The 14,536-nt window shown below is 44.7% G+C and overlaps 1 protein-coding gene across 8 annotated transcripts in view; it reads left to right on the top strand.

Annotated features, from left to right (window-relative positions):
• APBB2 (amyloid beta precursor protein binding family B member 2) overlaps positions 1-14,536 on the top strand; it is a 399,910-nt gene that overhangs the window by 270,502 nt on the left and 114,872 nt on the right. The gene's annotated exons all lie outside the window — the stretch shown is intronic.

Raw genomic sequence — 14,536 nt, 5'->3', positions numbered from 1 at the left:
TTCTAGTAGAGTCCTAACAGGGCCAGCTTTTTGGGCATGTGGCCAGTGCAACTGCCCAGGGCCCCACAATGAGAAGGCCCCTGTGCGTGGGGATTAATGCTGCAAGGTTGCTGTCAGGAAATTCTTAAACTTTGAATTTGTATCTTATAAGCCAAGCCCAATAGAACCTGCATGAGAGGGCTGGGCTTTGTATTACACACAGTCCTGCCACCTCCCAGCATCCCTGGGCGGTTCTCAGCTTCTGGCCCCCCCTGGAAATCCCAGGCCTTGCCAGACCTCCTTATCTCCTTCTCCACCTAGAGACTCCTACTGCCCCCTACTGCAGAAGAGACCTGGGTGTGAGCATGGGAGGGCTGGGGTCAAGTGTACACTTGCTGGGTATCTTGGGATGGGGCAGGTTCCACAGGCGACTTAGTGGGGGTGAGCTTCTTGCCTATCCGCAATCCAGGCACCTAGCGTGCCCCAGCGCTGATGTTGCAATACATTTATGGGTCACCCATCTGCTTCGGATTGAGATCGTGGACCCATGGGAAGGGGGGATTCCTGGCTTGACTTCCTTGCCCCTGATCAGTGCATGGTGCATCTGTCCAGCAGCTGATGGGAGTGAGGACCCAGAAGCCGATGATCTGTGTGCGTGTACCGAGATATGGACAGAGCCCTGAGTGTTTGTAAGGGTTTGCACTTACTCTGCAAGTATCCCCATGCCTGAGGGATTGTGACATTAAATAGCAATTTAAAAACACGTTAATGGCCAGGTGTGATGGCTCATGCTTGTAATCCCAGCATTTTGGGAGGCCAAGGCAGGTGGATCACCTGAGCTCAGGTGTTCAAGCCCAGCCTGGCCAACATGGCGAAACCTCCGTCTACTAAAAATATAAAAATTAGCCAGGCATGGTGGCACGCCCCTGTAATCCCAGCTACTCAGGTGGTTGAGGCAGGAGAATCACTTGAACTCAGGAGGCAGAGGTTGCAGTGAGCCAAGATCACGCCACTGTACTCCACTCTGGGTGACAAAGCGAGTCTCCATCCTGAACAAAACAAAACAAAATAACAAGCCAAGAGAAAGTATAGAGAAGAAAGGAAAAAGCTCAATGTTTTAGTATTTTTGTAGCATTTTCCCCCTGCTTTTTGAATGGGGGTTGGGGCTTGCATTTTCATATTGCATATTTTGTTTTCATTTACAAGTTACGCACCTGATCATGTGGTACTAACAGCCATGGAATCCCACCATGTCCGCTTCAGCACCTTCCCCTCCACTCCCCTTCACCCTCCTGTGCCATGGACCGAGAAAGAGTGTTCCCAGATTCTTACTTGTTCTGAATCCCAAAGCAGATCTGTGTCTACAAATAACATTGCAAATAGGTTTTCTTAGTAGCAGTTAAGAGGGGAACACCATGCAGGTTCAAAACCTTGACTTCTTTGCCAGAAACTGCCGTATTGCCAGTTGGTTCTGTATCTCAGGGCTCCCAGTGAAATCTCTGCTGCTTCTAGTCAAGTCAGCTTCCTTTATGGTAGGGAACGTGGGTTGTGAATAATTTGCTTTGCCTAATTTGTGTTTTACAAGTTCTGTCAGCAAAGGCTGGAAGAAGAGCAGTATCTCTGTCCACCACTAAGGGTTTGAGCAGTGATACATGTGAAGCCAGGGTGTGAAATTGACAAGGGGGAAAGCATGGAATGGAGATGGAATTGATAATAGGAAAAGGAGCACTAGTACAATGAAACCCAAGTTGGTGGGTCGGGTTTTCTCTCTTTTCCGCTTCCGGCTGTATTGGTTACTGAATTCTTTATCTGCCACCTTTTTATTGCCAGCATGTCTATTTCAATGCCTGTTATGGGTCTGTTCGTGTCAATAAGGAAGCTCAGCTTTGTCATAAGTTTCTAAAGCTGTGCTTTGTTCTAAACAACAAGAAAAAAATACATGCATTGTATTATTTATTATCTACGTCTTACTTTGTTCCATAAAAGATGTGAGAATACTTCTAAGAACAAATACTTTAAAAAAAAAAAAAGGCACAGAAGATAGAATATTCAGTGCATCAGTCTGAGCTGGAACAATATAGAGAGTAAGGAAAGATCAGCCTGGGGAGAATGAAAAACCCATAGTTTTTCAGATCGCAGGATTTACACAGCTACTAATATGGACCTGCAGGAGGGGTTTTCTGTGTGCCTCCTGGTGATTATTTAACCTGAGGATTTTTAGCATGAATGGAGTGAATGCCTAGAAGCGCTCATCAGAATCTTAAAAGGAGTTTTACAAGCTGGGTGCAGTGGCTAACACCTGTAATCCCAGCACTTTGACATGCCAAGGCCAGAGAATCGCTTGAGCCCAGGGGTTTAAGACCATCTTGGGCAACATAGTGAGACCTCATCTCTGCAAAAAAAAAATAAAAAATTAGCCAGGTGTGGTGGCCCGTGCGTGTGGTCCCAGCTACCTGGGAGGCTGAGGTGGGAGGATCGCTTGAGCCTGGGAGGTAAAGGCTGCAGTGAGCCATATCGTGCCACTGCAGTCCATGAGTTCAGAGGTGACTTTTATGAAGACACATTGGAGGAGCTTCCGTCCCCCATTGTGGTCATTCCTGCTTGCCTGGGGGCCAGAGCCAGCGCCTCAGAGGAAGAAGTGGCAAGACCTAGGTTTTTTGGATGTTTGAGCACCTTTGTAGAATAAGATACTCACTTTATGTTCTTTCAGTCCACCAAGAACCAGGGAATCGGGTGGCCCCCTCCCCCGTCAAAAACCCTGACTTGAAAAATAACACTTAATTTGATATACTACGGAATTCTAAATATAGTCTGTGAGGAATGATTACTTAAAAAATTATTATAGAACATGTCTTCCTTACTTACTACTTAAAACTTACATGCTGAAAAAAATAAAAATTATTTTTAGACTGTTGGGATGGGGACACTTCCAAATCCTCTTCAGCTACTACTCTGAGTCTGGGCATCTTAATCAGTTGTTCAGTGAAACCTCTAAATAGCAATGGCAACACAAAATCACCACACACGCACATGCACACACTCCCCCAAAGAGCAAAGCCTTTTTCTAACTCTGAAACTGTTTTTTGAGCCTGCCAAAATTTCTAATACAGTAAAGTTTTTGTACTTGATAGCCACATATGTGTGTTTGTATATAATTCTGAGTTCCCTGTTTAACTTTTTGTTTTGAAACAATTATAGATTTTTAGAGAAATGGCAGATACTGAGTTTCCATAGACCCCTTTACCTAGTGTTCCCTAATATTAACTTCCTTATAATCATGGTACATCAGTCAAAACTAAGACATTAATGTTGATATCATATTATTTACTATAAACTGTGTTCACATTTTCTCATTTTTTCTACTATTGTCCTTGATCTGTTCCAGGACCAAGCCTAGGATACTATGTTGCATGTAGTGGGCTCTTGAAAAATGACTTCAGGTGCTCCATTGTAGTCCTCAGCCTGCTTACTCTTAATTCCATTATAATATTCCATTTAATTAATAGCACCGTGACCTTTCCAGGCACCAGTAACCTAAGAGCAGTTTTCCCATACTACAGAGCAGAGCTACAACTTCATAAAAATAGATAACTTTTTTTTTTTTCATTTAAATTACTGCTTTGGTATAGCTTGCTAAAACTGGTATTACTGGGGCAAAGGCTATCGGTTTTATTGCTTCTGTCATTTAAGGCGAAATTACTTTCCAGAAAGCCTGTAGCAGCATATAATCCCATCACTAATATCCTAGAGCCCTCTTCTTTGTCCACATCCCAGTTTGCTCTAGGCTTTGTCATTTTTATTTATTCATCTTAGTTTTATTGCGTGTGAGCTACTACCCCCTGGTTTTAAAATTTCCCCTTATTAAATTGTCATAGATGCAGGACATTTCCTATGAAACTCTGTTTCTGTCCATTCCTGGCTATTTTTCCTCTAACTTTTCTATGCATTTTAAAAGTAAGATTTTTATTCGGGAATAATTTTAGATTTATAGCAAAGTTGCAAAGATAGTACAGTGTTCTCAGAGCCCCTTCTCCAGATCACCATCATGTTGGATCCTACAGAATCATAGTACATTTGTCAAAACTAAGAAATTAACAATGATACAAAGTTATTAATAAACACCATATTCTGATTTTACCAGTTTTTCTTCTAATGCCCTTTTCTGTTCCAGGATCTAATGTAGGATGCCATATTGCATTTTAGTCTCTATGCATTTTTACTGTTTTATTTTTTGAGAAGGAATCTCACTCTGTCACCTAGGCTGGAGTACAATGGCACAATCTTGGCTTGCTGCAACCTCCACCTTCTGGGTTCAAGTGACTCTCCTGCCTCAGCCTCCCGAGTAGCTGGGATTACAGGCTTGCACCACCACACCCAGCTAATGTTTGTATTTTAGTAGAAACAGGGTTTCACCGTTGGCCAGGCTGGTCTCAAACTCCTGACCTCAAGTGACCCACCCTCTTAGGCCTCTCAATGTGCTGGGATTACAGGCATGGGCCACCGTGCCTGGCCACATTTTAAAATTATTATTTATTACTATTATATTTTTTTGAGATGGAGTTTCATTCTTGTTGGCCAGGCTGGAGTGCGGTGGTACAATCTCAGCTCACTGCAACCTCCACCTCCTGGTTCAAGCAATTCTGCCTCAGCCTCCCCAAGTAGCTGGGACTACAGGCATGCGCCACCACGCCTAGCTGATTTTTTTTTTCTTTCGTAGAGATGGGGCTTCATCATGTTGGTCAGGCTGATCTTGAACTCCTGACCTTCTCCTGCCTCGGCTTCCCAAAGTGCTGGGATTACAGGCATGAGCCACCATGCCCAGCCCCAATGCATTTTTAAATTCAGAACTATCTGCTACTGTAATCTTACATATTTTCTTCAGTCATTTCTTTTTCTATTTTGTGCCACTTTTCCACGGGAAAATGTTTTAAAACTTTCTGTATATCCAAGGCTTTTGTAGATGATTGTCTCTCATGCCTCATTTGTTAAGAAGACAACTCCTTGGCATGTTTTAGGTGACCAGGTAGCTTTCACTTCTCCATCCCCATCACCTCCTATGCTCATCCTACTTTAATACCTTAAATTCGGAATTTAGCCCTTTGCCCGTGCCACATGACTGACCAAATTCTTGTTTAGCATTCAGATAAAAACCAGTTATAATTAAATTGTAGAAAACTTAATGCTTTGAAAAATATATACTGCTTCCTTAGAGTTCTTTCCTGTCCTTTGTGTAACTCCACTCAGACTTCTGTAAAGGAGATGTCCTGCCACCTGGTGGACAATATTGAAAATTACATCTTTAAAGAAAAGGGGCCGGGCATGGTAGCTAATGCTTTTAAGTAATCCCAGCACCTAGGGAGGCTGAGGCGGGTGGATCTCTTGAGCCCAGGAGTTCGAGACCAGCCTGGGCAACGTGGTGAAACCCTGTTTCTATGAAGAAATGCAAAAATTAGCCTGGCATGGTGGCATGCGCCTCCAGGAGGCTGAGGTGGGACGATCACCTGAGCCCAAGGAGGTTGAGCCATTGCACTCCAGCCTGGGTGACAGAGCCAGACCCTGTCTCCAAAAAAAAGTATGGGGGAGGGCAACATTTCATCTGGAATCAGAATTTCTTTTGCTTGGAAGTAACAGAGCAGATCTAGTGGGCTTTCTTTTAGAGGTGAAAAAGATGAGTCAGAGTTATTTGTGATAACAACTAGTTATTGGTGGAGATGGCATTTAAAGATGGGTCTTCTGAGCCTCTGACCACTCCATCCTGCTGTCTCTGTCTCAGTGTGTATAACAAGGCATTTTCAAGGTATCTGTGAAGTTTTTGGTACTGTTTTTAGAACATTGTTCTTTGAAACACATAATAAAGGAAACGGGCAAGGAAGATGATGCTGCCCCAGGGATTAAATTCTCCAAGTTTCAGCGTCCTCATCGTTACAATGAACGTGTCGTCAAATTAGAAGTCATTTCTGGTTCTGAGAAACTTTCAGATTTCAAGTGAAATGGAGTAGCCCTGGTCTGTGGCATCTGGAGATGAAATAACCTGACCTGTCTTTAAGTCTGGAGAAGGAAAGAAAGAGTGCCATGGACCAGGGCTGGCACCCCTTTCCAGAACACGTGCTGCATGTGTGACCTCCCCTCTGCCAGGCACTTAAGTGCAATTTTCCTGCAGACACGAGGCATTATAGTTATGTTTCCATATTGTAGATAAGATACTGGTGCTTAGAACAGGCTCAGTAATTTATCACACAGCTAGTAACGGATGTAACAGGGACTCAAACACAAATGCATCTGACTCCAAAGGACAGGAAAGTGTCACCCCCACTTGTTCCCAGTTATTGCTTCTCTCAGCTTTAAGATCATTTTGGGGCCAGACATGGCAGATCACCTGCGGTCAGGAGTTCCAGAGCAGCCTGGCCAACATGGTGAAACTCTGTACCTACTAAAGATATAAAAACTAGCTGGGGTTGGTGGCACATGCCTGTAATCCCAGCTGCTGAAGAGGCTAAGGCAGGAGAATCGCTTGAGCCCGGGAGACAGAGGTTGTAATGAGCCGAGATCATGCTACCACACTCCAGCCTGGGCAACAGAGCGAGGCTCCATCTCGGAAAAAAAAAAAAAAAATCATTTTGGCAGCCTGGGTATTTGGGGTTGGAGTAGCAGAGTTGTTAGAGGTAGGAATGGGTGAGGGAACTGGAAGGTCAGTGCCTGAGGACAGACTCCTCCTTCTTACCCTCATCCAGACTTGGGGTCTAGTCCTATGCGGTGCTTTTCACACGTTGCTGTACCTGTGGGCAAATCCTGATTCATTTGCTCTGTGGTGGGACCCGAAATTGCATTTCTGTTAAGTGTGCAGGTGATACTGATACTGCCAGCCTGCAGACAACACGGAGTAATAACACTGTACAGTTGGAAACCTGGCGAAAACAAGGCACCAATTTTGTGCAGCTTCTGCAGGGAAGTAGACATAGTCTTTCTGCGCAGTATCTTCTAGTTCTGTCACGGCCATTTGCAACCAATTCACAGCTGCTTAGGAACTTTTCTTATCAGCACTGGATTTTGTGAAAGCTTTGCATGCCTCCTTACTTTGCTCCAGATGGAGAGGAAGAGGAAAGAGATGAAACAAACCATCAGTTAGTAGGTTTGATGAAGCTTTCTGAACTGAATGGTGAATGAACATGAGATTCTAATATTCGTCTGTGAGCTTATCTGCGCCCTCCCTTGGTTTCTGTTAGCATAGATTTTCATGAAGTAATTATATTAGCAGCTACTGACTAGATTAGCACTAATAGATAAACAGGAAGTAGTAGGGAGTACCTTTTCTCATTCAGATTTATTTTTGGTCTGTGTAGCAAATTCATTATCATTACTTAGCATTTATATGCGATTTTACAGCTGCATGTAGTTCTTATAATTGATTTTTATTCATGTGGTACAGGTTTCTTCTTTCAGAAATCCTGATCTGTGTGGGAAGTTTGGGTTTGATTTGCATTGTTGATTCATTCATTGAGTTACAGACGTTTATTGAATGCTAAGTGTGAAAGGAGCATACATAGTGTATGGTGTGGTTAAGAGCATGGATTCTGTCTGGACCCAGACTGTCTGGGTTCACAGCCAGGCTCTGCTGCTTACTAGCTGGATGACGTTGGGCAAGTTACCTACCCTCTCTGTGCCTCAGTTTCCTCGTCTACAAATTGAGGGTAATGATGGAGCCTACCTCATATGGCTGTTATGAACATTGATTTGACATATTATAAACACTATATAGATATATATATATATATGTGTCAAGGGCTTGAATAGTCCCTAGCACATAGCACATAATAAGCATTCTTTATGCATTGGCCATTATACTCTTCCTAGTGCAAGAAGGAATGGATATGGCTCCTGCCTTCAGGCAATGGAGAAGAAACAAGCGAATTCAATGCACTGTGCCAGGAGCTGAGCTATTGAGTCATGAATGGAGGTTGTTCCAGGGGCATATTCCATGGCTGGGTGAAAGGGGTGGTTCGGGAGGTTTCCCAGAAGGAGATGACACCTAAGCTATTAAGTATATTTGAATTATTACTGGAGTTAGTGATTCTCTCTCCCCCTGCCACCATTCTTTTCAAAAAATGTAAGTACAGAAGCTTTGAAAATAATTCGATATGTAAATTTGTATTCATTTTCAGCAAATGCTTTTAGGAACAGATCTGTTAAGATAAGGTCCATCTGTATTTGCCCAATACTGCGGATAACATTGTTTCTGTTATCTGTTCCTGTGTACTGTGTAGCAAACTGCAGCAAAACTTGGTAGCTTGAAACAATCATTTCTTTTGCTCAGGATTTAGTGGGTTCCAGAATCTGGCGAGGGTTTGGTGGTGCAGTTCCTGCCTGATCCACATGGGGGCAGCTGGGGCTGGAGGATCCTTTTCCAAGATGGCTTCTTCTCCAGCCTGTCTCCTGGCACGTCCTCTAGGGCCTCTCCATGTGGCTTGGGCCTTCCCACTCAATGAGAAGTCCAGGCTACATGGAGAGGCCCTAGAGGACATGCCAGATGTCCAGCTTCTTACCTGGTGTCCAGCTTCCAAGAAGCAGGAAGGTGAAGCTACCGGGTAAGGAAAGGCTCTTCTTGGCAATGGCACCATGCCACTTCCACCATATTCTGTTGGTCAGAGTGGTCACAGTCCAGATCCAAAGAGTAGACAGACTCCACCTTTTGATGGGACAGTGGCAAGTTCACGTTACAAGGAGCACATAGGATGGGGGGTTTTACTGTAGCCATCTTTGGGAGGCACAATCCACAAAACCTGTCATTCCCGTGTTTCATTCATTCAAAATCAGTACCTTCAGTACAGGGCAGAAAATACCAACATAGTTGAATCACAAAACCAAGGTCCAGAGCCAGTGATGGACATATCAAGTCCTAGCTGAATGAGATTCAGCCTCTCATGCATGGCTTTTAGTTGGCATTCACAAAGAGAAAATAAGGATCATCTCATTCCAGCCTTAGGAAAAGCGGAAGGCGCATAGAGGCAAACTGACCGCCCAAGCGTGCATAGCTGGTCACGGCAGAGCAGGGCCCGAAGCCGGGCTCCCTGACCCTCGTCCAGCCTGGTTTCCTACTGCGTGGTGTAGACACTCACTGCCACTGGCCTTGGCTGCTCATTTTGCCTCCTACCCCAGAGGACAGCTTTTGTGTTTCTGTTTTCCTCCCTTTATTTGGCAACAGAGCCAAGCATAATGCCATGTTCCTGGCAGAAGCGTGGCTTCCTTTCCCTTATTAATTTCTGGTCATTACACTTGCCTGAATGAGCAGTCGAGGAATTGGTAGCTGCGTGTGACCCCCGAGTTTTGAAGGGCGCCGCTGAAGCAAGATGCATTGTTGTCTCACTCTTGGCAGCTGCACCCTCTGATGGGCATATGCCTGGAACGGCTCAGGAAGAAAAGGCAGACTTCCTTCTTCCCCCGAAGCAATGAGGGAGGAAACAGGTGAGGAAATGGGCACCAGCCAGCAGCAGTGGCAGCAGCCACCATCCTGAGAGCACCGGGGCGGCAGGTGCATGAACCTGGCCTGGTGGGTTCTTGGCAACCTGGTGGGTTCTTGGCAACCTGGCGGGTTCTTAGCAGAGCATTTTGGGCCATCAATAACCACAAAACTGAACAGCCTCAGGCAGGAGAGGCCATGGGACATCCATCCAGCAGGTCTGGGTGCTCCAGGAAGGACCAGCTGGTTGAGACCTGGGGGGTCCTGAAGCTGGCATTCCAAGGCCATCTGCAAAAGAGCCAGCACATCTCAGAACTTGTTCTCTCCGGCCTGCTGCCTGAGAGCTTAACACCAGATACTGGTATTTAGATAGTGATGAAAACATTTCTGCTTTATTTGCAGTTTAAAAATTGATGGAAAACTGATGGTTTCTTTCCCCTACAGGACAATTAGATTAGTTCAGATGCTGGCTGGGTGCAGTGGCTCACACCTGTAATCTCAGCATTTTGGGAGTGGATCCTTTGAGCTCAGGAGTTCAAGACCAACCTGACCAACATAGTGAGACCCTGTCTATACAAACAAACAAACAAACAAAAATTAGCTGGGTGTGATAGAACATGCTTGTAGTCCCAGCTACTTGGAAGGCTGAGGTAGGAAGATCACTTGAGTCTGGGAGGCAGAGGTTGCAGAGAGCTGAGATAGTGCCACTGTACTCCAGCCTGGGTGACAGAGCCAGATCCTGTCTCAAAAAATAAATAAGTAAATACATAACTCAGATGCCAAGCCATTTCTTGCTAAGCCACAATACTTTATCACCTCTCGGATTCCTATTTAAAATCTCATCGAAGTGTGAGGCCCTGTAGCTAAGCCACAAAGATCAGGGTCTGAGTTCTCCCTCTGCTTCTGACTCTAGTGCTTATAAGAAAATCATGTCAGGAGTCCGCTTTCCACATTTTCAGACTCTAAACTGACACCAAGAGTGGCAGCTCCCAACAACAGTCTGCAGCAGATTCATCTGTTCATTCGGCATGTGTGTATTCAATAGCTATTACATACATAGTGGGGTGGTGGGCGATTTATCAGACTGGGGAAGGAAACAAAATAAAGTAATGCAACAGAGACAATGCTAGTATCATTTAAGAATGACAATTACAATGCTGCTAGAATTAAAGAAGTAGCTTGCAACTGCGCTGCGAGTTAGATTTCTGTTGCTTCATGTTGAAGCAGTTCAGTTAGGTCATCTCTCTAAGCTCTAACACATAAGCAATTTCACTCAGCCTTAGGAGACCGTCAGACTAAATATCACTTCATGAAAAGTGTATTTAGCTGTTGAATCCACACATTCCTAACCCAGATCTGTGGCCAGACATGCTTAGCTCCCCCTGTGTTGTTGGCACCGATAGGATATGTGTCCCTTTCGATCCGTGATCGTCTCGTTCTCTCAGCAGACATGCTGCTTAGGAAGGGGCAGACTGGTCTCTACTGGGGCTCACTTTTCTGCTCTAGCCATGTTGCCAGTGGTCAGATTGAACTGCACGTGAGCCCTGTCTGTAACAAAGAGAGAAAATTGTCCCACGTAAATGACACATGGAACCCAGAGCCAAATGCATGTGAATTCTCAAAAAGGGCTTCTCCTGAGAGCCATGGTTTTTTCAGAGTTGCGTGATCTCAGATGAGATCACAACCTAGAGCTTATTTGTAGAAAGTACTTCGTTTTTTTTCTCCTCTTCACCAGTGCAATAGGCGAGTGTCGCTAAGTAAAGAAAGTAAAGTACTATATCAAGCTCATCTCTTCTGCTTCACATAGTCTTATGCATCTCTGCCGTGTTTTGGTTGAGAGCTAGAAACAATGGAATGAATGGACATCCAGTGTCTACCTTCATCATTTGGCAAGAGTAGACGATGGATGGAGAAGGAAATTAACATCTCTCCAGTTCCAGCCATGTGCTGCCCGCTCTTCATGCATCTGTCTGATTCTCAGAACCACCACACAGGGGAGGTGAAGTTATTATTCTCATTGTACAAATGAGGAAACTGGGATTCTAAGAACCTAAACAAGTTTCTTAAAATCACACGTGTATTTTAAAATGGGCACGAATACACGAAGGTGGTGTGAGACCATTATGGACAAGCCCAGTTTTCTTTCAGTTTCGTCACCACCTCTGTAAATGCCGCCATAAGCCTCACAGTGCCCTGTCCTCTCACAAGCCCTGTGAGGGACTCCTGTGCTTTTTTATTTTTTATTTTTTTGAGACAGAGTCCTCATCTGTTGCCCAGGCTGGAGTGCAGTGGCAGGATCTCGGCTCACCACAACCTCCGCCTCCCAGGTTCAGGCGATTCTCCTGTGTGAGCCTCCTGAGTAGCTGGGATTACAGGCACGTGCCACTATGCCTGGCTAATTTTTTTATTTTTAGTAGAGATGGGGTTTCATCTCTACTAAAGAGAGATGAGACCGATTGGTCGGGCCAGTCTCGAACTTCTGACCTTGTGATCCACCTGCCTCAGCCTTCCAAAGTGCTGGGATTACAGACAGGCTCTTATTTTTAGTTGAGGGAGCTGAGGCACAGTGCATTCAGTGGCTTTATCACACTTCCACAGTTGGTAAATGGCATAGCTGAGATTTGAACACAGTCTGGTCCCAGACTTGTCTGCATTTAGATTTCATTGCCGGGCTACCCTTCCTCTCAGTGTAGGTCAGCCCATCCCTGGCCTTTTTTTAGATGGAGTTTTGCTGGTTTTGCCCAGGCTGTAGTGCAATGGTGCAATCTCAGCTCACTGCAACCTCTGCCTTCCGGGTTCAAGTGATTCTCCTTCCCCAGCCTCCTGAGTAGCTGGGATTACAGGCACATGACACACACACCTGGCTAATTTTTTATTTTTAGTAGAAATGGAGTTTCACTGTGTTGGCCAGGTTGGTCCCCAACCACTGACCTCAGGTAATCCTCTTGCCTCAGCCGCCCAAAGTGCTGGGATTGCAGATGTGAGTCACCACGCCCGGCCCGGCCCGGCCCTGGCCTTTAAAGCCTACATATGGTTTGATCCCCTGATTCCCTGTGGGTTGCTGTGTGAGGTTCTGTCCCATAAGCTCAGGTTCACCTAAGGACATGTAACTGTTTTAAAGACAGAGAGGTAAGAGAAAATATAGTTTTGTGAATGTGTGTTGTTTGTGTTTGTTTGTTTGTTATGGTATTAGTCTGTTCTCATGCTGCTAACAAACACATACCTGAGGCAGGGTAATTTATAAAGAAAAAGACGGTTAATGGACTCACTGTTCCACATGGCTGCAGAGACCTCACAATCATGGCGGAAGACGAGAGTCGCATCTTACATGGTAGCAGGAAAGAGAGCGTGTGCAGGGAAACTTCCCTTTATAAAACCATCAGATCTCATGAGACTCACTATCATGAGAACAGCATGGGAAAGACCTACCCCCATGATTCAGTTACCTCCCACCAGGTCCTGCCCATGACACGTGGGAATTATGGGAGCTACAATTCAAGATGAGATTTGGATGGGAACACAGCCAGACCGTATTAATGACATACCAAAGCAGTTGACTCCCAATGAATGACAAAAGAGATAAAAACCAGCCAGAGAATCTTTGTCCCTAATGCAGGGCTGTGGTCCGAGTGGAAAGATTATGAAGCAGGAGCAGCAATACCTGGGTTCTAGCCCCCTTCTGTCAGCGATGGGCTGTGTGGCTTTGAACAAGTTACTAAACTTCTCTGGACTTCGCTTCTCTCACCTGTAAAGTGGGATAATGCTATTGCCTAGTCTGGGAACCTCACAGTGTTGCTGTGAAGATGAAACCAGACAAGTTGTACAGATGCTCTGATAACGTACAGCCCGTTCTAAACATCAAATAGGATTTTTATCTTCCAAAACTGTCTTCAAAATATTTTGAGGTAATGGTTCCCAACAGTCCTGCCAGTCAGGGTGAGTTAGCAGTTTGGGCGGCTGTGTGGACAAAGTCACTTGGAGGCAGTGTGGGGTTCAGCCCAGTCCCAGGCGTGTGCTGGCTCTCAGGCCACCCCCTCAATCTCTGAGCCTGGGAATCATGATGTTAGCAGTGCTTTACAGTATGTCATAGCTTAAGTTAAGCAGCATAGATTCCTTTTTTTTTTTTCCTTCCAGACCTTAGAAGAAATTTAAAGTGGGAAATATCTGGCAATATACTGGTTATTAAAGAAGATGCATTAAAATGTTGATAGTACCTGATTATGTGAGAAGGGTTGGAAATTTTCATGTCACTTCCAGATAGGTGACCGTGAGGATATGTACAAAGAAGTTCCTGTATGTTAATAGGGGTGTTTGTCACCTCATCTTATAGACAAAACAAGCCTTGAAACAGTTTTTCACTCATTGAATTTAGTGAGTGTGTAGATGTTTTACTTACCACAGAATGAATTATTCCCCTTTTCCTTTACTGTGGAGCAGATTTACGTAAAGCACTCATCAGTTCAGACTTCCTTCGCGGTTCAGCCACAGTGGAAAGGATGCCTCTTGAGTTTATCTTACCAGCCTTCCTTTCACTGTACCCCAGGTTAAAGCCCAGCCTGCTCTCAGCCTCCAGAGGCCTGCTTGAAAAGACTTGGAATTTAGTAGTCACAAGGGTTTTTAATATACTAGCTTTAAAACAAAACAAAACAAAAATACTTCAAGGCTCTATATAAATACAGAAATGGAAGTTGTGGCCAGCCATGGTGGCTTATGCCTGCAATCCCAGCACTCGGGGAGGTCACGGTGGGAGGGTTGCTTGAGCCCAGGAGTTTGAGACCAGCCTGAACATGGTGAGACCCTGTATCTATTGAAAAAAAAAAAAAAAAAAAAGGGAAAAAAAAAAAAGAAAGCTGCCCCCATTTTGCAGGAAAATGTAGCTCCTTTGTGTGCTCCTTGAGTTCCTCTGCCACTTCTCCTCCAGCGTTTGTGTTGATTTTAAGAGTGACAAGGACTGCCAAAAATGGGGATTGCCACAGAATCTGGCCTGCTGCCATTAACGGCATTAAAGCACTCTTGCTGTCCAAAAGATAGGCTGCAGGTAAATAGTGTAGAGCCTATAAAACATTTTCCCCAAAATCTTTTAACTTAAAAAGTTAATATTGG

The sequence above is a fragment of the Sapajus apella genome, unplaced genomic scaffold, assembly GCF_009761245.1.
Source record: "Sapajus apella isolate SASKATOON/1434 unplaced genomic scaffold, GSC_monkey_1.0 scaffold5, whole genome shotgun sequence".
In the NCBI taxonomy this organism is placed as follows: domain Eukaryota; kingdom Metazoa; phylum Chordata; class Mammalia; order Primates; family Cebidae; genus Sapajus; species Sapajus apella.
Note: the sequence above shows the minus strand (reverse complement) of the source record. Positions and strands in the feature narration are given on the sequence as shown.